Source organism: Alosa alosa, chromosome 2, assembly GCF_017589495.1.
Source record: "Alosa alosa isolate M-15738 ecotype Scorff River chromosome 2, AALO_Geno_1.1, whole genome shotgun sequence".
In the NCBI taxonomy this organism is placed as follows: domain Eukaryota; kingdom Metazoa; phylum Chordata; class Actinopteri; order Clupeiformes; family Clupeidae; genus Alosa; species Alosa alosa.
Window position 1 is genome coordinate 29,458,876 of NC_063190.1, and position 22,588 is coordinate 29,481,463.

At 39.6% G+C, this 22,588-nt stretch overlaps 1 long non-coding RNA gene across 1 annotated transcript; it reads right to left on the reverse strand.

Annotated features, from left to right (window-relative positions):
• Positions 1-1,443: 1,443 nt before the first annotated feature.
• LOC125290998 lies at positions 1,444-21,360 on the reverse strand. Its single transcript, XR_007192903.1, has 3 exons — positions 21,098-21,360; positions 15,333-15,427; positions 1,444-1,646 (listed from the first exon to the last, which is right to left on the reverse strand). It is a non-coding gene; the product is annotated as an uncharacterized LOC125290998 (long non-coding RNA).
• Between the last annotated feature and the right edge of the window lie 1,228 nt (positions 21,361-22,588).

Below are 22,588 nucleotides of genomic sequence, written 5' to 3' on the forward strand. Positions count from 1 at the left end.
GCCCCAGTGAAGTGTAATTCTAAAAAGGAAGACAGAGAGAAAAGTCGTGATTTCAATTATCAAGGTAGCCTAATACCCTAATGAAAACCGCCACTTGCCCAATAATGAAAAACGACATTGCAATAACACTTGCTTGGTTAATTGGCATCTTATTAGCCGAAATAGCCTACTTAAAGCAGGAAATGTTGCTCCGATTGAAGTAATGTCATAGGTGAATGTCGGTGATGAACTCGCCAAAACGGAGAAGAAAGCCCAACTGGATGCAGGATCAGCTACTGCTGCTGGCCCAGTTGGTGCTGGAAAAAAAACATATAATAAAAGGGAAATTCGGCATTGGCATATCAAGCCAAACCAAGCGTGAGACATGGGAGAGGATTTGTTTGCAAATTAATGCAGCATTCCCGCTCTTGTCGCGGACCCCGGACAACTGCGAGAGGCGGTGGTATGCGTTACAATTGCAGTCGAGGATGGAAATTGCAGCCTTTAAACGGGCAAGCATGGCAACAGGTAGGCCCATAATATTATATATACAATATAATTATTGTTTGATGTAATTATAAAAAACGTTCTGCTCGTCATAAATGTAATTACTTATGGAAAAAATGTCACAAAGAACTTACATTAAAGTGTGCTTTTAAGTGTTATGTAGGCAATGCTTTTGAGTTGGTGAAACATTCCATGTGTTAAGGAGGAGGATCAGCACCTAAGCCATTGAGTCACGTTGCATCGGTGGTGGATAGTGTCATTGGGTCAGACACCAGCATAACGGGCCTTGAGGGTGCAACTGATCCAGCAATGCAGCTGCTCATTGAAATAGAGGGGTAGGCTATGTTTATGCAATGATTAGGCTACAATACTTGCACATTGTTGGTGATATTTAATGAAGGACATACAATATCATTATGTGCAAACCACCCACCCACACAAAAAACTGTTCACAAATTATAAGATATTTTAACAGACTACAATTTCTGTTGCAGGCCAAACGAAAACCCAGGTCCTTCAGGCACAAGTCATCTTCCTCTTGCGTGTCTTCCACCCCGACCCTTGCACCTCTTCCTTTCCCAGCACCTCTTCCTCTCCCAGCACCTCTTCCTCTTCCAGCTTCCTCTGCCTCTCCCCTCACTTCTGCTGCTGGTGCAAGGCCATCACCCCTGGAAGAAAAGAAGATGAAGATGGAAATGCGTGTCTTGAAAAGGCAGAGAAGGGTCCTTGAAGCAAAAGAGAGGCTGATACAGTTAAAGACAGAGTATTACACTCTAAAGATTGAAAAAATGCAAAGAGAATAAACACACTGCAATTCAGCAAAATATGTGTCTTCACTCATTTGTGTGATTATTTACCCAAAGTGTGTATGGACAAAGTGATCCCTGAATGCCAGTCCACATTGTTCCACTTCATCCTCAAATTGGTTTAGGTCATTGTCGTAATCAGCTTCATCATCATCATCATCATCATCAGACTCATCACCATCTCCTGGCTGTGGTATGTTCCTTAGCCGACACAGGTTGTGAAGAAGCGCACACACAGTGATCACTTTGCTGGTCTTCTCTGGACGAAGGCGGATTTCACTATGTAAGACATGGAAACGTCGCTTTAGCTGTCCAATCCCCCTTTCCACCACACTGCGTGTCTTCTTGTGTGCTCTAAAACATATGCCAAGGAACAGTAGCCCTAAACATTATTGATTTAACCAACAACACCAAGAGCCACCACTAATTTGTTGACACACCGTCAATATCCATGAAGCTGGCTTTGTTTCTTTGGAGTTGGCGAATGTCCAAAGGAAAACTTATGAACTGTCGAATGATATGGGGTCTACAGAGTGCATCGATCGTTTGGTGGATGGATCTGCTTACTGATGGCTGAGATATCGCTAAATCGTCAGCGTTACATAATTGCATTTTCCCCGTTGCTAGGTAGCGCAGTGTTATCAAACATTTCAATTCGGCACTGATTGGGTTGTTGCGATTAGTTGGAGCTGTTATTGCATCCCTCACAAGATCCACAACAATCAGTATTCCCTCACGGTTAAGCCGGTATCTTTGTAATATCTCCGTGTCGTTGAGGGTCTCCAACACATTGCGTCGCGTTGCCATGTTAAGATCCTTTGTGAATAGGTCTTAGGGAGTTAGGAGTCCTCTCGACTTCTTTTAAGCTCTCCCAGACTTAGGTGCTACTTTTAGGTCTAAAATGCTTTGTGAATTACTTTTAGTGAAAACAATTAGAAAAGTAGCTCATAAGTGGCGAATTTAGGAGCAACTCCTAAAAATAATGGGCGTGTCACCCCTAACTTTAGGACTCCTAGGGCCGTATTCACAAATAATTTTAAGGCTAAAAGTAGGTCCTAAGTGGCGAATTTAGGAGCAACTCCTAAAAATAATGGGCGTGTCACTCCTAACTTTAGGACTCCTAATTTTTTTCACTAAAAGTAATTCATGAAGCATTTTAGACCTAAACGTAGCACCTAAGTCTGGGACAGCCTAAAAGAAGTCGAGAGGACTCCTAACTCACTAAGACCTATTCACAAACCTTTTTTGTGGCATTTCACGTCGCAATGTTTTGAAATGCGAATGCGGCTACAGGAGCTTCCAATCGCGAGGGAACAATTTTGCATTGTAGGCAAAAAAGGGATGCAATAACGCCACCAACAACAAGCAAAACTACTCATTGTGAACATGTAAATTAAATGTAACGTTTCGTTGTGAATCAAATTAAAATGTTCTCCTCTTTGCAAACGTGGGCATAGGCTATGGTGACAGGTTAATTTAATAATGTTGCAAAGATACTGCATCAATTCGCATGTTTCATTAGGCTACTAGGCTATTTGTTTTGCCTTACTCTTTATTTATTTAGGCTAGGCCTTTTTATTCAGTTCAGTTTATTCATCATCTTCCGTCGCCGCACTACCTGTGTGCGCCGCGCATTCTCAGACCTGTCACCTGTCACTCATCATGCAAAAGGGAGGTGTTTGGAATCATTCAGCGTTACAATCGTCCAGCCAATCAAGGTGGTCACTTCAGTCAAGCTCGTGCATGAGTAATGACGTCATCCATAGCAACGAAGGCTCACTCTTAGTTTAGGAGTCTTTTCCTTACTAAAAGTAGGTCTGAAAGGCTTTGTGAATAACTTTTAAGAGAAAACTCCTAGCTAAAATCTTTTAGTGCGATTTAGGAGTACTCCTAGTGGTAAGATAAAAGTCTTTGTGAATACGGCCCCTAATCTTTTTCACTAAAAGTAATTCACGAAGCATTTTAGGCCTAAAAGTAGCACCTAAGTCTGGGACAGCTTAAAAGAAGTCGAGAGGACTCCTAACTCACTAAGACCTATTCACAAACAGCTTTTTGTGGCATTTCACGTTACGATGTTTTGAAATGCGTAGCCTATGCGGCAACAGGAGCTTCCAATCGCGAGGGAACAATTTTGCATTCATAAAAGGGATGCAATAACGTCACCAACAACAACCAAAACTACTCATTGTTAACATGTAAATTAAATATAACGTTTCATTGTGAATCAAATTACAATGTTCTCCTCTTTGCAAACGTAGGCATATGGTGACATTAATTTAATAATGTTGCAAAGATACTGCATCAATCCGTAGGCCTATGTTTCATTAGGCTAGGCTATTTGTTTTGCCTTACTCTTTATTCATTTATTCATTTACTTTTTATTCAGTTATTCATCATCTTCCATCCTTCGTGACTTTTTGTGTGGCGCCGCATTCTCAGACCTGTCACCTGTCACTCATCATTAAGGGGAGGTGTTTGGAATCATTCCCGTGTTACAATCATCGGCCAATCAAGGGGGTCACTTCAGTCAAGCTTGTGCATGAGTAATGACGTCATCCATAGCAACGAAGACTCACTCTTAGTTTAGGAGTTGTCATTTTTCCTTACTAAGAGTAGGTCTGAAAGGCTTTGTGAATAACTTTTAAGAGAAAACTCTTAGCTAAAATCTTTTTTAGTGTGATTGAGGAGTACTCTAGTGGTAAGATAAATTGCAAAGATACTGCATCAATTGCATGTTTCATTAGGCTACTAGGCTATTTGTTTTGCCTTACTCTTTATTTATTTAGGCTAGGCCTTTTATTCAGTTCAGTTTATTCATCATCTTCAGGTCCCCGCGTAATTTTTACCTGTGTAGCGCCTGCGCATTCTCAGACCTGTCACCTGTCACTCATCATCGCAAGGAGGTGTTTGGAATCATTCCAGCGTTACAATCGCCAGCCAATCAAGGTGGTCACTTCAGTCCAAACTCAAAGGTGCATGAGAGTAATGGCGTCATCCATAGCAAATGAAGGCTCACTCTTAGTTTAGGAGTCTTTTCCTTACTAAAAAGTAGGTCTGAAAGGCTTTTTGTGAATAACTTTTAAGAGAAAACTCTAGCTAAAATCTTTTTTGAGTGCGATTTAGGAGTTGCCTCCCTAGTGGTAAGATAAAAGTCTTTGTGAATACGGCCCCTAATCTTTTTCACTAAAAGTAATTCACGAAGCATTTTAGGCCCTAAAAAGTAGCACCTAAGTCTGGGACAGCTTAAAAGAAGTCGAGGGACTCTAACTCACTAAGACCTATTCACAAACAGCTTTTTTGTGGCATTTCACGTTACGATGTTTTTTTGAAATCGTAGCCTATCGCGGCAACAGGAGCTTCAATCATGAGGGAACAATTTTGCATTCATAAAAGGGATGCAATAACGTCACAACAACAACCAAAACTACTCATTGTTAACATGTAAATTAAATATAACGTTTCATTGTGAATCAAATTACAATGTTCTCCTCTTTGCAAACGTAGGCATATGGTGACATTAATTTAATAATGTTGCAAAGATACTGCATCAATCCGTAGGCCTATGTTTCATTAGGCTAGGCTATTTGTTTTGCCTTACTCTTTATTCATTTATTCATTTACTTTTTATTCAGTTATTCATCATCTTCCATCCTTCGCACTACTTGTGTAGCGCACGCATTCTCAGACCTGTCACCTGTCACTCATCATCGTAAGGGAGGTGTTTGGAATCATTCCCGTGTTACAATCATCGGCCAATCAAGGGGGTCACTTCAGTCAAGCTTGTGCATGAGTAATGACGTCATCCATAGCAACGAAGACTCACTCTTAGTTTAGGAGTTGTCATTTTTCCTTACTAAGAGTAGGTCTGAAAGGCTTTGTGAATAACTTTTAAGAGAAAACTCTTAGCTAAAATCTTTTAGTGTGATTGAGGAGTACTCCTAGTGGTAAGATAAAAGGCTTTGTGAATACGGCCCCTGACCAATATCTCTTTCAATATTGCCCTTGCAGTCCTTTCCACAGTACAAGCAGTGCTACTTCCAGCTGTAAATTATAGCTTTCTGTGCTGTTGTAACTTTCCATAAGTTAGTATGACTGTTAACTGTGGCCCTTGCTATTTTTCCCTCCTGGCAATTTCTGTGACCCTGAAGACTAGCATTGTCTTCCAGTTTTGATGTTAGGAATGTGGCATGTCCGTTGTTATCTGTTCAGTTGAAGTTAGGGGTGGGTAAAAAATAATATCTAAATATTTTGGAAGATTTTGTTCTCGCGAGAGCACAATGGAATGAGCAATGATGCACGTTACTTTTACCCCTTGCATCCCGGGGAACCAATCAAATCGGTGTATCTGATTATGCGGGCCAGAGGCGAGCTAAACTGATGACAACAGCGCTGCAACGTTGGAGGTCAGTAAACATTGGTCATAGTGTTATCCAATTGTATCGAAGTCTGGAATCATTCAGAGTAAACATTGGTCTAGTGTTATCCAATTGCGTGCAGTGAGATTTTCAAATGCATGCTTGGTGCGGCCCCTCGAGTTGGGCTATTACATTGTTCATGGCCAGACCCTTAATCTTTCAAGATTACCAGGGTCTGGATTTTCCAGGCTAGAAAATGTCCACTTCCAAATCCAATTGTCCAATTAACAATTACCACTTTACTATTTAGTAATTTAGCACTCTGGAACAAGGTGTCCGAAGGAGACAATGTAGATAGAAGATTTTTTCCGAAGACTGTTGATCTTTATTCACATGTATTATGTGTCATGATAGTGCAGCCCTACCGAAGTCCAGACCAATCATCAAAGCAAATGGGAGGAGATGTCATCAGCTGGGGCCCCCGACAAGATCTCCCCTACGGATGGCTATACACTATATTTTATACTCCTCAGCCCTTGAGAAGTGCCACCCTCTCACGCCATCTCCATCACCACCCTTCACCAATCAGTACCAAGCAGGGTACATTGGTGGAAACCATCCTATGCATAGGTAACATATGTGAAATAGTGTAACCCTAAGTTTTTCTGTTTCCTTCCAGTTTGGTGAAATAAGACCTTTTTATCTCATTCTCTTCCTAGCTAGACAGGCCCTAACTCATAAGGCACAGTGGCCTCCTCATCCCTGTCCTTTCCAGTCCTCACCAGCTTGATAACACCCCCTGTCCCTTAACCATGTAAGGAGGAGATCCTCTCATCCTGGTACCCCTAGTACTTTTCCACTCACCCCACTCATCTGACAGTTGGTCTGGCCTACACAAGATACAATGACCTCACATTGCTCACAGCAAATGCAGTGGCATTAAGACTTATGCCACTCATGACTACATTCTTCTAAAACATGAAAACCCATGTAATAGTATAAACATTCACAAAATGGCTTGATGGTGTTGATAAAAATAAAGTCCTCTGCAATGTCTGCAGCAAAGAATGTGTATATCACCGGAGTTCATCAACTCTAAAGTCGCACATCATTGCAAAGTAATAGTGTTGACATTGAGGGGAGTGATACTTTATTTTCATTGTGTCCCCTAGATTATATCTGTGGCCTGAAATACCTTGTATATTTTTTTTTATATATAATTATATTTATTTGATTTCATACATGTAACAGAAATTGCTTATACCAGTACAGACATATTAACTATTATCAATTTACAATTCTACTCAGGCATGGTATTCACATTCTGTTACTCAAACACCCATGCACCTAGGACACCCATACCCATTCATACTCCATACATACCTATATACCTGCTGGATGCCCTAGCACACACACACACACACCCCCGATCGCACTAACACCCCTACACTCACACATTGTTCTCCATGAGGTTCTCCCGTGTAGTCTTTATAACTTGCCCAACATTTGATTATAAAGATTCATAAATGTCCTGCCATACTCTATTATCTGTTCTCTGCTAAATACATAGTGTAGGTGTTAATTTGCACTCCATTTTGCAGGTTTCAGTCAACAACTTTTGAATTTCCAGCCAACCCTGTTTAATTTTCTTTTGAATTTATTTCCTCAGCATATTAGGTCATATCATAGATTATTATGGCCATTATTAAAATAATAATAAAATAGTTTTTGAACTTTAATGTCACTAATGCTGATTATTCAATGATTCATTTGAATTTAAATATTTAAAATACTTTCACAGCAAAAATCATAAATGCGATTAATTTAGAATAATTAATCACAGAGTATGTAATTAATTAGATTATTTTTTTTAATCGATTGACAGCCCTAGGATAAACCCTTATGAAACACATGATTACATCCCTTCACATCCTGAAAACCCACCATAATACCTAGTAAAATCCTAGTGTTACTGGTCTGTACTTCTGCGTTGTGTCTTTTAATGAAGAATTCCCAGTTGGTGGAGAAAGGTAGTTTATTCCTGCATCTGCATAAAAGGTCATCAAATCAACAGTGAGGTTGGGGAAACCAATTGGAGTTAGCCTGCAGCAGGGTAAAGCTCTTCCTGCTCACTATGGACCCTTTCAACAATAAAAACAAAAACAATGCTTGAACATTCTATTTGGGCCCCAATCTACTTCCTCTGCATTAAGATAACATATGGAATGTTAAAACGGAAGCCTTGTGGGGCCAACTATGATGCTGATAATGGAACTCTCTTGAAAGGGTCCATACTATCTCAACCACCCCAGGAAACTTGTGGATACTGCACTTAATAATAATACATTTAACGCTTCTACTAGTATGAGGTGTGTTAAGAAAATAAACAAAATACATTTCAAAAGGGAAAAGTGTATTATCAAACATGAATGTGAATGTGCGAGTGTATGCAATGAGAGAAATACTTTTAATTCTATCTATTATCCAAATCTATATAAATATATTACATTGTGATCAAATAGCTTAGTACAGTAATACAGAAAAATATACAAGTCTCAAAACTACTCAAAATTAAAACAAATATGACATACAACATGCAGAAAAAAACACTGCTTCATCCACTTTTCAATGTAAGAATGCGCAGCGCTCATACAAAGATAAAGGCTACACTCTTGTGGCCGCTACTGGTACTGCAGCTAGCATGCAGTTGGGAATGTTCCAGGCTAGTCACATTCTAGATCGTGAATGCTAGCGGAGCCACGAGATAACTTAAAATGCTCACTAAATACACAATCTAAACTATACATCTGATTGGTTACCTGCATAAAAGGTCATCCAATCAACAGTGAGGTTGGGGAAACCAATTGGAGTCAGCCTAAACAAAATAAATGTCATATTACAAATATGCCTTTTCAATACAACTGTGCTTCAAGGTCAAACGAAAATACAAAACGAAACTAGAAATGCAATTCCGAGGAATTACACGAGGGGATGCAATCTGCTGGTTAGGGTGTTGGTGGGGCTGTTGAGCTTGCTGCTAGCTAGTTGGTAGGGTAATTGTGATACCTGCAAAGGTGCTTTTGGAGTAACCAAATTTGAATCTTGTGTGACATGGCATTCTTGAGATATAACACTCAAGGTGTTTTTGACCTTGATATTTGACCTTCAACCTCCAACATCAACTCACTTCATCTTTGAGTCCATAAAACACTTTCATACCAAATTTGAAGCATGTATGCCAAGCCGTTCTGGAGATATAATGCTGAATGCATGAGATATGGCTGGGACTTTTATTTTGACACACAGGAAACACTTTAACAGGATGTGTAGTTCAGGTAGAGCTAGATTGTATGCTTAGAACCTGAGACAGTTGGTTAACTGAGAAAAATACTTTCACAGCAAAAATAGTAGTAGTAGTTCTCAGAGCAGTTCCCAGGCTAATCAGAACACTGGCACAGGTGTCACCTGTGAGGAATTCAACTGTCTCAGCCTCTAAGCATACAATCTAGCTCTACCTGAACTACACATCCTGTTAAAGTGTTTCCTAGGTGTCAAAAGAAAAGTCCCAGCCATATCTCATGCATTCAGCATTATATCTCCAGGACGGCTTGACAAACATGCTTCAAATTTGGTACGAGTGTTTTTATGGACTCAAAGATGAAGTGAGTTGATGTTGGAGGTTGAAGGTCAAATATCAAGGTCAAAAACACCTTGAGTGTTATATCTCAAGAATGCCATATCACACAAGATTCAAATTTGGTTACTCCAAAAGCACCTTTGCAGGTATCACAATTACCCTACCAACTAGCTAGCAGCAAGCTCAACAGCCCCACCAACACCCTAACCAGCAGATTGCATCCCCTCGTGTAATTCCTCGGAATTGCATTTCTAGTTTACATTATTAGTAATTAGCCACTGTACAACTGTACACTGTAGGCCACTGTACAAACTATTACTATTTAGAATTATTTACGATACATGATACAATAAAAAATAATTGATGTCCTATTTTTTTTTTTAATTAAGGCATTAAGACAAAAGGCAAAATATGTTTTTTATTCCTCCCTTTAGTCAATTTCAGCATGGGTGTCTTAACTTTTGCACAGCACTGTATAAACTATATAGACTTCTCTTTCATGTCATTACACTGTATTGGTGCTATGCAAGTCGAATTGAGTGCCTGTCACTTTAAGGCCATGACGGCCCGTGGGGCTTGCTTGATTCTCACGGGTTTTAAGCTAACTTGGTAGCGTTGTGCATGGTGCATAAGAAAATGTGGATGAAATTAATTATGTTTTCCATGTCATTTGGTAAAATAAATGCTCAAAAACTCGAAGAAAATCTATCTTTTATTATAGGAGATAAGTGTCTTTTAAATTTATAATTTTGGTGAGCTCTACAGCAATTACAAACTATCTCCAGATGTAAATGGTTGCATATTCTATTACTCAAACTGTTCAAATTACCCATGCGTTGAGTGCCAAAAACGTAATATTACGTTTTTAGCTTTATTTTTTAAATTACGAAACTAAACACTCTAACACACCTTATATGTGATTTTGGGAACTCTGTGATTAATGGAAATGAAATATATGACGATCGAAAACTCATGAAAACGCACAATCTGGACATTTTATCATAACTCGGTTGCCGCTTTGGGTCGAATCAGTGACGCATGCACGTCAGGTCAAAACCAGGCCATTTTCGTGGGTCTATCACTAGGTAGCAGTCTCGCTGATCACTTCCCGGAAAGTTCACACAAGTAAGTAACAGGCAACACTTCATATTTCATGAAAGACGTTATATCTCCATTTCTAGAAAAAAACAGCGATTTTGGTGAAAACTAGCCACTGTTTAGCTTGGGATTTCTCAGAAACAGAGGCGTGTAGAAATACACGGTTTGCACCCACCGAGAGCTTAAAGTCTCACCTTTTAATCGAGCTATTGTATGTGTTCATAGCTATAACACAGAATATGCTGTGGCTGTACAAAAATCATCAACAATGGTCTAGATTGCTGGCACTCTAGGACAAAGCTCCCGAAAACAGCTTGGCATTCAATGAGTTAACATAATGTAGGCTACGTTTTTTTGCACAAAATTGCATCTGCTAATAAACTTAAACATAAACACAAACAAGCATGATCTCCTGTGGAATCCCTGACTGCGCCTTCAACGTTAGCCTACTATTATTTGTTGACATCAAACCTGAACGAACGGCAGCTGTTCCTGAAGTTCACTTGCGTTTTTTTTTTTTTTTTAATTAGGCAACTTTTTTTGCAGTGGCGCTTGAATCCCAGGAGCGGCGCTGCGCCGCTGATGAATACATTGTAGGGGAAACACTGACCAGTGCATGAAAATGCTAAAGTTGTGATGTAAAATATCATGTATAGTTAAAACAGATAATACAGAGATGGTTACTACGGTGATGCTAGGATAGACATGGTGGTTGCATAGCTTAATAAAAGTTGATAGTTTAAAAGTAGACTGTTTAAAAGCTGAATGTAGATAGTTTAAAAGTTGTTGATAGACAGCTAGTTTAATGATAGTTTAAAAGTAGACTGTTTAAAAGTTGAAGGTAAATAGTTTAAAAGTTGTTGACAGACTGGAAGTTGAATGAATGTTGATATTCAAATAGTTTAATGGCTGTGTTTAGGTAGATTTTTGACGATAACTGAAAGTTGGAATGGCTCTAATGTTTGCTAGCAGTTATGCTAAGATTTTTAACTATGCTAACCATGCTACTTAGCTAATGTTTTATAGCAGTGCTAGCAATGCTAACATGCTAACCATGCTACTTAGCTAATGTAGCTAACGTTTTCTAGCAGTTTTGCTAAACATGCTAACTATGCTAGCAATGCTAACATGCTAACTATGTTAACCATGTGACTTAGCTAACCTAGCTAATCATTTTTAGTAGTTATGCTAACTATGCTAACCAGAATGCTAACAATGTTAAGTATGTTAACCATGTGACTTAGCTAACCTAGTTAATCATTTTTAGTAGTTTTGCTAAAAATGCTAGCAATGCTAACTATGCTAACCATGCTAACTAGCTACAGTGGGTAGGAGTCATAGTTGATGACAAGTGTTGACAGTTGACATAGTTGATGACAAGTGTTGATGACAAGTTAAAAGTTGTTGATAGACAGCTAGTTTAACAGATAGTTTAATAATAGTTTAAAAGTAGACTGTTTAAAAGTTGAATGTATATAGTTTAAAAGTTGAATGTAGATCGTTTAAACGTTGTTGATAGACAGCTAGTTTAACCCTCTATACCCCAGTGGAATTCTACAACAATGCTTCAGATTCCTGGGAATTCTAAGAGAAAAGGGCAATTTGAGAAACATTTTAAATAACCAAGAATAACTAAAAATCTAATGAAAAGTGTCAATTGTAAGTTTCTTTCAGTTTAAAGATTAGAAATTGCTCTTTCAAATGATATATGATCCATTAAAAATTATATATTCATGTTTCCCATAGACAGCCATAGGCCTACTCACTTACAGTCTCAAAGTTTTTCACTAACAAAAAGTTATAAATATGGTTCACATATTTCTGTATTAGAAGCTGGGAAACACGATACTATATGAGTACTGATTTCATTGAAATAGACTGGCATATCTTGCACTTATTTGGGATTTAGCTGGACAGTGAGCCTTACAGCTAAAAAAATGATGAGGATATGAACTAACGTGAGGCCATGAAGCATAGCGTATGAAATCGTGACTCATTTGATAAGCATGTCACCAACAACAGGGACTGTTAATCCTGACATGGATTTACGTTTTGTTTTATATGCACATCATGTTATATAATTTATCTAAACTTGATCAGTTGATGATAATGAACCTGTTGCACTTTCGTTCACTAACCTTCAACCTATCCTGTGCTAACATTACGAGTCTCAGACTAACGCTAACGTTACATCAGTGAAGGTAGCAAATTAGCAGGCTTTTTGTAATCACGAAGATGACGAGACATTGGCCTACTTGTATACAAATACATTTTCCTGACATCCATAAGCAGAAAACACAACGGTGGTTCCCGCTTTGGTTATTAGTCAACAAAAACTCATTTAGAGAGACATACATAAGTAGTAGTTTGCAATAACTATCTGTAAGTGGGATAACGATAATGTTAGCTTTACTGTACATGCCAGAAAGGGGTAATGTTAATGTGATATAACTGCAAATAAACCTGGCATGGGTTTATCATAAACTTTATTGTTAATTAGGCCATGACCCATCATTGAATTATGCCTATATTTTGCTGGTGCTAGCTAAACTTTAACTGACTTTCACAGTGACAGCCATACAATTTGTTTTATGCCAGAGAGGCAGCTAAGTCAGTCATGACAAACGGGAGGATGCTAACGTTAAATTTATTACACTTTCATGTTTTTATTTTGTCAATTTCTTACATCAATATGATCGTCACTTACATCAAAACATGGTGGATGCACATCAATACCATCTCATCTAATGAGAAAAGACGCGGACGCTTGTTAGAAGCCATAACTCCAGAGGCACCGTAAGTCCTCAGCCGGTCAGTCAACAGGCTAAACTCAAAAATACCGGAGAAAAGTCAATAGCGACCTAGCCATTTATGTGTGTCAAAATAAAAGTCTAGTGTTTATTTATCCACTAACGCTGTATTATTTCATGTATGAAGGTTATACTGTAGCAGATGTCTCTTTAAGAATTGCGGCCGGCCGCGGCCGTTACAGGAGAATACAGAACGGCCGTCGACGGCCGCTACGGGGTATAGAGGGTTAATAGATAGATAGTTTAATGATAGTTTAAAAGTAGACCGTTTAAAAGTTGAATGTAAAAAGTTCAGTAGTGTAATGGGTTACATTGTTTAACAGTGGATTATTGTAGTGAGGACTTTTATTTTGAAACAATTTTGGGCAGAGGAAACAGTTGAATAGGATGTGTAGTCTTAATTGACCCAGATTGTATGCTTAAAGCCTGAGGCTGCAGGTGGCCTGAACACCTGCCATAGGATTCTAATTGCTTAATGGCCGTATTATGATGTCATAATCGGCAATGTTAAGTCTATGGGGATTTTTAAAAAGTTTTTCTTTAATAGTTTAAAAAGTATAAACGTTTCAAAGTTGAAAAGACATAGCAACCCGATCTGTTTGAAGACCTACGTTACAAAGTTTGAATGAAGTTTCTAAGTTAAACTGTTCAAGAGAAATTGCGTGCGGAAAAAGTGGTAAGCGGAATAATAATAAGCCTAGGAAGAACAGTACAGTGCATTTTCATGCACTGTAATAAGCATCCCCTCTAATAAAAACAACAATACAAACATCGCACAAATACGATTTATAGGTGACCTAATACATAATACTTAAATGGGGAAGTATAGGACTTATTCAACACAGTGTAAATATGACTTTTAATGTCTTTTCTCTCTGACCCACAATATCCCAACCTACCTGCAGCAGGGTAAAGCTCTTCCTGCTGCAAAATGCCCAGAATGCAAAACTGTACACAGAGGCAACAAAATAAAAGTCTGGACCCATTTATGCAGGATTTAATACACCATTTAAATAACTATTTACTAACTCCGTTACACTAGGTAATATCAGTCCGCTGCTGCCGTTGCTTATATGCCTACTACCAACTTCAGGGAAGAAAGTATAACTATTGCAATGCGATGCAAGGGTAGTTTTTATTTCTAACACTATTCTATCAACATAGATATTTACATCGATTGTCTGGTGTTATAATTTAAGTTGAAGGAAATAGCTCAAGATGACAATGTTTATCAGATGTTTGACAGAAATGGTTTGGATTTAATCTAAAACGTCTGCTATTCAGCTTGTCTAAATGAACTACAATGTTGTTATTGATGTACTGAATGTTATGTAATAGTACTTTGTTTTTACTCCAATATAATTTATGAACTAAAAAATGTTATTTAAAACAGGTATTCACACAAATGTTTGCATTTTAAAACAGCAAATTATTTTGATCTCCCCTGGTTTCAGAGAGGCTACTACTACAATACTAAAATAAGATGTGGAGGTTGAAACAACTGTTTTATACAGAAAATAAAGTTTGTTTTGCTTTAATAAATGTCTTAATCTTTTTTAATGTCAATTCAGATAGTTGATTCTATGCCTCAGCCAGCTATAGCCTCATGACCTTTAACCTCTACCTGTAACCCCATGATCTTTAATGCCTTATCAGTTAATTTAGGCTTAATTAAATGTGTTGGGTTTAATGAGGATCCTTCAATCTGCTTGAGAGGTATAAAACAAACATTGCATGTCAAGTATGACCTCACGTGACCTTGACCTTTGACCCCAAGACATTAAACACCTACTAATTTCATCAAGAACTTATGGTGAGTAAGTACACCAAGTTTGGTAAAGATCTTTTTACCAGTATGGGAGATATCAGCTAATATCTATATGTGATAGTATACAATTTTGGCCCAATAATCATTATACCATGGTCCATTCAAAGCTGTATATCTTTTTTCTGGTACTGCGCTGTAGGCACCTGAAATTCTTAATCTACATGAAATTACGGTTCGATTGATACCAAATATCCTTTTGCTGTATTTACTTCCACCTTCAACCCTAATTCGCTCAGACTACAAGCATTCAGGGGGAGTGTGAGTGACTGAGGCAGCCAACAAGTTGGCAGCTCAACCATGATTATCTCTTACCTCGATTACTGTAACGCCCTCATCAAAGTCCTTTTAGGCGAGTCCCTCCACTTGGCGGCCATAGATACGGTCGGCAGAAAGATTCGGAAAGGTTACTGCTCCCAACGTCGGGGAAAGCATGGTAAGATCATATGGGAATCAATGAGCGATCTCACTAGCAGTTACACACATTCATTTTAAATTCAGATGGGGTTCTGCTTGTTTCTGAACACAATGGTTTGAAGGAATTGCGTTTACTTAACTGTCCAGTGTATGCTAACAACCTAATTCACCCTCGATTTCCCAATGTTGAAGACAAATTACTCTGGAAGCTAATGGTGCATTCATGGCACCTGGAAATGACCGCCCCTGTGATTACTTTGTTTTTCCCACAGCAAGTGTTCATGTGCTTTGCCGTCGGAATGTGTGACAAACACAGATGCCACAACAAAGGTTAAATCGTATGCTCACTAATCCTAAATAAATAACCTTATTTGCTTAAAATATAGAGTAAGACGCTTGTGAAAGAAAGATATGCAGCTTTCAAGTGACAAAAATGTCAAATTCCCAAGTTCACATTAAAACTGTTGGACATGAAAGGCCACATGAACTACAAACACACTACAATGTGACGACAAAAGTGATGACGAGCCCCTAACTGGGCAACTCTGTTAGCAAAATCTAGCCCCAGTTTCCGACCTCTGACTCACACATTACGTGACGTGAATGATGCGGAATGATGATTAAATGATCTTTTCACTGGGAAAAAGTTTTTTCCGATGTCCATGAACGCTAGGTAATATTCGATGGTAGCTTCATTAGATTGCTAACTGGCTAACTTTATATCGTATATCGTACTTGTTAAAACTATTCCCATGGATATTTTAGGGAATGTACATGTTAAAATAAATTAAGATGCAACTTATGAGTATGTGGTGTTATGGCATAAGTAGGGTTGGCAACTTTCTGATATGAAATATTAAAGGAATTATCCGGAGTAAAATGCACTTTAGATCAATTTACGGATGATTGGGAGTACATACGTTGAGTTGACATCAAAATCATGTCATTCGGATGTGTTTTGAGAAAGTTCGATTTTACCGTTTTTAGTCAAAACTCGTTAGCCTGGAAGTGACCCGGGCATGTCATTTCGCCGCTACAAAACGCTGTTTTTATACCTCTTCTACCAAGGCCGTAGTCATGATGTCAACATTGGGGGCCAAATCTGTGGTGGGGTCTGAGGGACCCCCAAACAGAATTTCAATACATTTCCTACCATGCAAAAATATTATTAAAAATCACAAACAAGTCGTTAGTTAGGTCATTCAATAAGGCTATTCCAAACTTTTGACAGACATATGGCATGGATGGATTATGAACTCCTGGACACAGATGCCCCCCCCCCCCCTCTGGTGAGTTTTTGTGAAAAGAAGGGTGGAGAAGAAGCAACTTCACTGGTCCATCCCTGGACCCGTGACTCCATTTGTGTTCATAATGTATACTTTAGAAGAAATTACAAACTAGAGTTTCTTATGATAACCTCCATATTACACAGAATGTGGTTCTTTGACTTATTACTTACACCTGAAGATTTTTTAAAACTAAGGCTTAGACTCATAGGTTTAGAGTCTAATAAGATTTTGTCTTTTAATTTAGATTTTATTATGCTGGCGGCTAATCACACAATTTTAACGTAGTTTGAAAGGGACAGGATTCAGGAATAGGCTACTAAGACAGGCCCCTCTTCTCTCTGACTCACCTCATGTTACCCCTGTATGCATTATAGACTGGCTTCTGACAGAAATTACGTTTTGTGATTTGTTTTAGATATTATATTTCAACTTTATTCTCGAAATGTCGAGTTTAATGTCGACATTGGCGACTTTAAAGTCAACATGTCGAGTTTAAGCTCGCCATGGAAAAATATTGTTTTCTTCATGTGTGGCCCTAATACTCCGTCGTAGCCCTACCTCACCGCAGTAGGGTGCAGTAAATGGAAGCTTTTGATAGCGCACACCACTAACAAAAAACGGAAAATCACCAGGACAAACCACTCAGGGGTGTAGGCTACTCTGGTACCATAGGTCACTAATTTGTGCGTTATTTACATTTGATTACATTTCAGATATGTGTTGGTTTCCTGTAGGCCTAGTATAGCGCTTTATTCTTTCTTTCTATTTCTATGTATATTTCTATGTAATATATTTTCTAATATTGGGGGGGGACATTTTGGTCATATATTGGGGGGGACACGTCCCCCTCAATGTCTATGGTGCGGCCCTGTCTTCTACAGTTCCAGACAACATTACACTTACGTGGTAGTGAGTAGAGGGTCCCTATAAAGCCAAACCGAAGTATCCCGAGGTCTTTATGTGGTCGGATAGAGCAGTGGTTCTCAACCTTTTTTCAGTGATGTACCCCCTGTGAAATATTTTTTCAGCCAAGTACCCCCTAACCAGCGCAAAGCATTTTTAGCTGAGAAAAAAAGACTTAAACAGAGCACTGTGCCATCAGTGTCTAATTTATTAAACTTTGGAACTGATAAATATCAATATATGTATGTATATTTTAAAATCTCACATACCCCCTGAAATGCCTTCACGTACCCCCATTTGAGAACCACTGGGATAGAGAGTCCAGAATGAATTTTATCAAGCCAGTACCTTTCGGGGAAAGTCCGTAGTAGGGATGTTAACCGGTAGCCGTTTAACCGGTGGTTGACCGAATCAACGTTGACCGGTTAAAATTTTCTGCCGCCGGTTAAAACCCCCCCAAAAAAACAATATTTTAAAAGCTCCCGAATGCCAGCCAGTCTTCACTGCTTGTTAGTGGCTGCGTGTTGACTATGGCATGATGATAATTGTAACAATGTAATGGCAAACGAAGACACGAAAAACTTCATTATTCATCTGTACTTAAATGGCATGACGACAGGAACGTATTGCAAAGGATTTTGTGCAGCACGCTACAGAGGCTTTTGGCAATCGGTACGTTTTTTTACGAAGACGTTGGTTAATATACTTTCCTGTAACACCACCAAATGTAGCGTTCTCTGTTTGTGACTTTGTAACGTGAGCTTTTTATAGCCCGAACTCGGTGCCGCGTTGCATTGAAGGTCGACGTTGTGCGTAATGTGTGCCTGTGCGTGGGTGTGCAGGGAAAGCAATTATTTTTCTCCCCAAAACAAAACCCTTATTCCTCCACAAGTAGTGGACAATGATTGTGGAAAATGTATAATACAAAGGGCACAAACTAACATTGTGTGACAGGAGCCTAACCATTCTAAAATGGGGGGATAACTTGTTTCACGGGTAGAGAAAGACGCGCGACAGGACACGGGTATCATAAATGGCAGTTATAGAATTTTCGGTGACCGACTTTAACCGGTTAATGAGGCTCAGTGGCCGGTTAAGATTTTTTAAAAATTTCCCCATCCCTAGTCCGTAGGAGTCGATTGCCGAGTGTGGAGTAACACGCTCTGGAAATTCACAATTTCGTCGCTGCTTTTAAAAAAAATAAAAAAAAGTCCAGTATTTCTTTCGAAATTGAAATGAAGTTGTATGCAACAGCAAACCCTAGCAGGAAACCCTAGCTTACTAACAGGTTGGAATTTTTACTCCACACTCGGCAATCGACTCCTACGGACTTTCCCCTAAAGATGCCAGCTGCAGAAAGGTACTGGCTTGATGAAATTCATTCTGGACTCTATCCGACCACATAAAGACCTCGGGATACTTCGGTTTGGCTTTAGGGACCCTCTACTCACTACCACATAAGTGTAATGTTGTTTGGAACTGTAGAAGAGGTATAAAAATAGCGTTTTGTAGCGGCAAAATGACATGCCCGGGTCACTTCCTGGCTAACGAGTTTTGACTAAAAACTGTAAAATTTAACTTTCTCAAAACACATCCGAATGACATGATTTTGATGTCAACTCAACGTATGTACTCCCAATCATCCATAAATTGATCTAAAGTGCATTTTACTCCGGGTAATTCCTTTAAAGTAAGGAACGAGGGGGGAGGTACATTTTCGAAACATCCGCTTACCGACTTCAGGTAGTAGACGGGGTGTGTGTGTATTGCAAGATGTATATCAAAATGTGTTTTACGCTTACGGCTCCCACACACAGTTGCGTGCGGTGCAGTGCTGGAGACGCATCCATAGACAGTAAAAGACTCCGGGACTCTGCTACAGCTGTCGCCTACTTTGCCCCTTTCCTGTTTGGTGTTGGAGAAAGGTCACTATTGGTTTTTATTGTTCATGTCATTATTTGCATGAGCCATGACCAGAAAGACTTGCGATAATATCAAACATGTATAGTCGCAACGGCAAAACTAGAAAAAGACTGACTCCGACTGACTTAAAACCGCTAAGATTGGCACCTTACACTTAACGATCTAGTTGGACGGAGCTACGATTCCAGTACAACTCCCATGATTTCTGTCCGACTTTGGAAATTAAGTCACCGACTGTGAAAACAGACCAAAATCGTACAATGTAAGGCCGCCATTAGATTTTTGCTACCCCAGCGCTAACTTGGAATGCAACTTGCCATAGGTAGTTAGCTTCAATTAACACCCGGATCTCCTTATATGGGCAAAGATGGCAGCTTTGGTTATTTTTTGTAGGCGAACTTCAGAGGTTCCTCATTTTGTAAGTTGTTTTGGACAAAAGTGTCTAAATGTACAGTACAGATCCAATGGGACATGTAAAGGGTCACAATTGTTATTGCCACACTAATCAGCAAACACCTGCCACTTCAAAGAGTAGGGGTATTCCATCAACCTCGCTAATGAAGGCGGCGCTTAATAGAAATAGCCTGGCTTGAACTAGCGTAGACTTTCACTTGGGGCTGAAGCAGTTTCATTAACTCAAGTCAGCGACATCTTGGCCTCGTTTATTCATGCGAGGTTTAGTTCAGCTTCATCTCTGCTCTTGCACGAGGTAGAAAAGTAGACCAAAACAGTAGATTGACGAAAAGACGATATATGTCGCAAAGTTAAGACAACACTAGACGATTTCTGTTCGATAGGCAAGCGCCATCTACAGGATTTTCATCGAAAGTCATCAAATTTAACATCAAGAGAAAAAAATAGATTGCCTACAGAAATTGGAGAATAATGAAAGCATACATTTAAAACAACAATGCTAATGGTTTGAAATCAATCGTGAGTTTGATTGGCTTTTTGGCCTTTTTATGCCTTTAATGATAGTGACAGTGGAGAGTGACAGGAAACAAATGGGAGAGAGAGCAGGGGTGGGATCCGGAAAAGACTCGAACGGGAATCGAACCCGGGTCGCCAGCATACGGTGAAGGTGCCCAGCCAGTTGTGCCACAGCTGGGGCCGATTGGCTTCACTCTTTAACACATAGACTATACAGTTGCATACCGTTGCAACTCTGCCATCAATCATTATGTTAAGCCCACCTAACGACTCTATACACGATTTCATTGGCCTGATTAAGTTTCGTTTTAAGTTGGCAAAAGTTTCAACTAGCCAACTAGCTCCGCTGGTGGGAAAACGTATGGGACTCGGCGCTCTCCTACGGCCTCAGCTACAGCTGTGTGCAAAATCTCATCATCACTGTGTCTTTCCATTCATTTCAAAATGTTCTTGTAAGATCCTGCTCAAAAGCAAATTGCACATAGGGCCTACTGATAATATTGCAACATTGAATGTAGGCTATGTGATCACTCGAAATGTAATTTAAAGGGATATTCCACCATTTGGGGAATTATATTAATTTTCCACCTCCCCTAGAGTTAAACAATTGATTTTTACCTTTCTCCAGTTCATCCAGCCGTTCTCGGAGTCTGGCGATACCACTTTTAGCTTCAGCATATCATTGAATTGGATTAGACCATTAGCATTTCGCCTGCTAGCATCACATTTAAAAGTGACTAAGATTTCCAGTAATTGTCCTATTCAAAACTTGCCTCCTATCAAGTTAGAAAGTCTAATAATACCAACGGAAAATGAAAAGTGGCAATTTTCTAGGCTGATTTGACATGGAACTATACGCTAGTCATTGTTATTGTTTTGTGCTACATCCCAGCCAACATGTATATCTGGGGCCCACATGGGTTCTACATGGGCTACATGGGTACCAGGTGGGCATGGGCTAGAGGTGGGCATTTTTCAAGGGGCCCATATGGGTTAGCCAAGAAGGGCCCATGTGGGCTAACCCATGTGGGCTACCCATGTAGGTCCTGGTTGGGTAAATAGTGGGAAAGCATTTATATGGGCTCGGCATGGGCAACACAACTGGGTCCCAGGAGGGATTACCACTTGGGTTAGACATTGTCTAACCCATGTGGGCTTCCAATATGAGTCCTACTATGGTCTGTAATGGGAATCCCATATATGGGCTCAGAATGGGCAACACATATGGGCCCCATTGGTATTTAATGTTTGGGTTAAATATGGGCAAACTGGATAAACCCATGTGGGCTCCCCATGTTGGTGCCATGTGGGTCCTTAATGGGAAATCAACAATTGGGTTCAGTCTGGGCAACACATATGGAGCCCATTAGGGTTAACCACTCGGGTTGGATATGGGCAAACCGGGAAAAACCCATGTGGGCAATTCATATGGGTCCCAAATGGGTAATTAATGTGAAACCAATATATGGGCTCAGAATGGGCAACACATATGAAGCCCATTAGGGTAAACCACTCGGGTTAGATATAGGCCAACCTGGACAAACCCATGTGGGCAATAAATATGGGTCCTAGATGGGTAATTCATGTGAACCCAATATATGGTCTCAGAATGGGCAACACAAATGGGGCCCAGTTGTACTTAATGTTTGGGTTAGACATGGGCAAACTGGGATAAACCCATGTGGGCTCCCTATGTTGGTGTCATGTGGGTCCTTAATGGGAAATCAACAATTGGGTTCAGTCTGGGAAACACATATGGGGCCCATTAGGGTTAGTCACTCAGGTTGGATATGGGCAAACCTAGACAATATCACGTGGGCAGTTAATTTGGGCCCTACATGGGTAATTAATGTGAAACCAATTTATGGTCTTAGAATGGGCAACACATATGGATCCCATTTGGGTAAACCACTCGGGTTGGATATGGGCCAACCTGGAGAAACCCACTTGGGCAATCCATATGGGTCCTAGATGGGTAATTAATGTGAAACCAATATATGGTCTCAGAATGGGCAACACAAATGGGACCCAGTTGTACTTAATGTTTGGGTTAGACATGGACAAACTGGGATAAACCCATGTGGGCTCCCTATGTTGGTGTCATGTGGG